Source organism: Leptidea sinapis, chromosome 1 (genome assembly GCF_905404315.1).
Source record: "Leptidea sinapis chromosome 1, ilLepSina1.1, whole genome shotgun sequence".
Lineage (NCBI taxonomy): Eukaryota > Metazoa > Arthropoda > Insecta > Lepidoptera > Pieridae > Leptidea > Leptidea sinapis.
Window position 1 is genome coordinate 26,437,512 of NC_066265.1, and position 3,822 is coordinate 26,441,333.

Here is a 3,822-nt window from a genome sequence, read left to right on the forward strand (position 1 = left end):
AGGAGTGGGGGAACACATGCTACCCGATGCGTGTTAAGCTGTGTGTTTCTAGTTAACACCCGACGCCATGCGTCGGGTGTTAACTCGCGTTAATAGTTTTTGTTTTAATTATGATCAATAGAAGTTTGTCTATATTTTAAATATAAAGGAAAAATAAAACCAACGCTCTAGGGTAAATAGTAGAAGCATTTTGAAACTAAGAAATTTTTAAGATGTCTTTTAAATAGAGGAGGCTTCTTTTTATTTTTAATTTCGTTTGGGATGTGATTAAATTTTTTTGCCTGTGGTGAGGGCTCGTCAACACTAATGACATGCTTGCTTTTGGAATTTTTAATTTGTTTATTTTTCTATTATTTCGCTGGAATTCGCCGAATGTTTTTTAACAAATTTACATGCTTCTAGGATGTAAATTGAAGTAAGAGTTAAAATTTTGTGTTTAATAAAATATGGTCTACATGAATCCATCTGGTGAATATTTTCTAAAATTCTGATACATTTTTTCTGTTGAATAAATACATCTTTTATTTCTATACAGTTTCCCCATACTAATATTCCATTTGATAATCTATAATGTGCATATGCATTTTAAGCAGCAAGGGCTGATTTGACATTTTGCTTTTTAATTTCTATAGATATGGCTTCCATGTCAAGTGTGAGTCTAAATCAATTCCCAGCAGTGTAGCTGTGTCAACTGTTTCAAGTTGTGAATTTTCGTAAGAATATGATATATCTAAGGGGGATTTTTGGTAAGGTTTAAAAGGTAAAATTTTAGTTTTATTTATATTAAGTTCAAGATTATTATTATTTAGCCAACAAAAGATTTTGTCCATTGTAATATTTAATTTTTCTTCTAGTTGTTTTAAATTAGAGCAATTCCTCGAATTCCTGAGAGAAATAATTTTTCTAGTAAGATATTATAAGAGACTTTATCGTATGCTTAGGCCAACCGAATATTTTTTATTATTAATTGAATCAAATATTTTTTGTATGTATTTGTATATCGCTAAAGTTGTGGAATGGTTTTTATTGAAACCATGTTGGCTTTCATTTAGGATATTATATTTTTCCAGAAAACTTAGGCGTATAGTTATTGCAGTTTCAAATATCTTCGCTGATTTAGGTAGAAGGGCAATAGGTCGGTAATTGTTTATATCTGATGTGTTTCCTTTTTTATATACCGATTTTATTATGGATATCTTTAGATCGTCCGGAAATAATCCTTCAGAAAATGATTGATTAATAAGTTTAGTGTACGGGTAGGTTAAAATATCAGCATATTTTTTTATTAAAAAAGGGGAGATTCATCTATTCCGAAAGAGTTTTTATTCTTAAGATTTGTATTAGGTACGTTAAAGATGTCTTTGGGTTCAAACAAATTTAGAAATAACTAAATCATTATTTTATTCGTATTTATAGGTATATTGTCGTTTTTTACTTTAGGGCTTGATGAAATGGATAAATAGAAACTATTAAATGTATTAGCAATAATTTTCGGATCTGCTATAATATTATTCTCTGAAGACTTAAGACTTATGTTTTGCTTTACTTTATATTACTTTTATTTGTTTCATTTTGTATTATTTTCCACATGGATCGTGTTTTATTATCAGCAGAGCTGAATTTACGGGTATTTATAAATTTCTTAGATTTATTTATACAACTTTTTAAAACTTTGCAATATCTCTTATAAAAAATTGTTAGTACATTATTTTTGGTTTGTGAAAAGGAGTTTTAATAATCTTTTATTTTGACATATTTTTTTAATTCCTTGTGTTATGTAAGGTTTATTTTGGTTTAGAGTAAATTTTGTTAGTAATTTAGGTATGCATTTATTCAGGACAGTAACAATTATATTTAGGAATATCTTATAGTTCTCGTTAACGTTATTGTTAGGCTTAAGTTGATAATCCCAGTTGATATTCGCGATTTCGTTTTTAAATTTATTTATATTAAAGTCATTAAATTTACGTTTTAATTTAGTGAATAGTATGTTAAAGATAAATCAACACGTTCTAAATATTCTAAATTATTTTTAACAAATATGCAAAGACCGCCACCATCATGATGTACACGACAGAAGGAAGCTGCCATAATATAATTATTTATTTGTAATGGTTTTTGTTTTTCTATAGATAACCAGGTTTCCGAGATACACATAACTTGTAGATTAGCTATTTCATCAGTTAAATGGTCAAGTAGATGTATTTTATTGCAGATGCTTTGCATATTTTGATAGAAGATATTTAACTGTTTTGACGATCGGTTTGTAATATTTTGTGTGTTCATGTCTGAACTAGGTCCGATAGTTATATTTTTTTACCACTCAACGCTCATTTCTTAATTCACGATCAGTCCGGCGTTGTACATTACTTATATTTTCACCTATATTTGTGGCGGGACGACGTTGGGTTGGGTGCTCGCCCGACGATTTATTGAACGCATATTTAGATCTCGCAGCATCGGTAATATTGCATTTCTTATTGTATATATTAATATGCTGTACGTTCTCTAGCGATGAAGTGCTGTGTTCTAAGTCTGTAGAAGTGTTAATAATAGGCTGTGGTGGATTTGTTGAATTGTGTAATTTAGATTGAGGTGTCGGGGCTGCTTCAGTTTCCGCGAGATTCAAACGGTTTCCTTTCTGTTGTTTATATGCTTCAGGCGTTAAAAACTCACTAAGACGTATGCTGTTATTTTAGTAATATAAGGCTATTTTGTTTAGGGTAGAGAATAGTTTGTGGGTTGGCTTATAACACTTCCAAATTTAGTAAGTTTATTTTTGGTATCAAATCACGTTTTTTCTTCCAACTCCTGCTGTAATGATGATTGTCACTTTATGAGGGAACTCCTTATTAGTTAGTAGCAAGGACGCAAAACATTGTTTTAAACTTATTTTAAATATAAACTATGCTTTGCAAAGTCTCGGAATGGGGCCGACAAAATTTAGTCCAATTCAACCCCAAGAAGATACAAGTTTGTGCGTCCACCACTAAAAAGTTTCCCTTTGTCGTATCCCCTCGATTCGAGATCACTCCTCTAACTGCCACAGCCTGTATTGGCATACTTGGCGTCGATATATCGAGCGACGTTCAGTTCCGTGGTCACTTGGAAGAGAAGGCTAAACTGGCCCCAAAAAAAGCTTGGTGTACTCAGTAAGGCGAGACAGTACTTCACTAAAAGCCATCGCCTGCAACTTTAAAAGGCGCAAATTCGGCCTCACATGGAGTACTGTTCTCACCTCTGGGAGGGTGGGCGGTACCAGCTTCTTCCATTTGACCGCATACAACGAAGAGCGGCTCGAATCATCGACGATCAAGTCATCTCCGATCGGTTTGATTCTGTAGCATTGCGTAGATATGTGGGTTTTCTCTGCATCTTCTACCGCTTTTATCACGGGGAGTGCTCAGAGGAGCTGTTCGGGTTGATTCCAGTGGCCGAATTCCACCACCGGACATTACGTGCAAAGTACCATCCGCATCACGTAGACGTCTGGCATTCAACAATCGCGCGTTTTTTTTTCCTTTTGCTTTCAAACTTTTGAATGAAATCTTGTATGTAGGGTTATTTAATATCGATGTTCAAACTCCAAAAAAAGCTAATAAAAAAATTATTTAAGTATTTAATTTATTTTAACTTTTTGTGACAGCCCTACCAAAATAGGCAACAACTTTGCACGCTCTTATCCTCTAGAAGCACTACTCTCTGCAACGTTTTATTTACTCATGTGGCGAGTCGTAGTACATGTGTCATATTTCATTTTGGCATCAAAAATTACAAATAGTAGCCTGCGAAGAGTAGTTTAGTCTTTGGTAGCCTGTATGT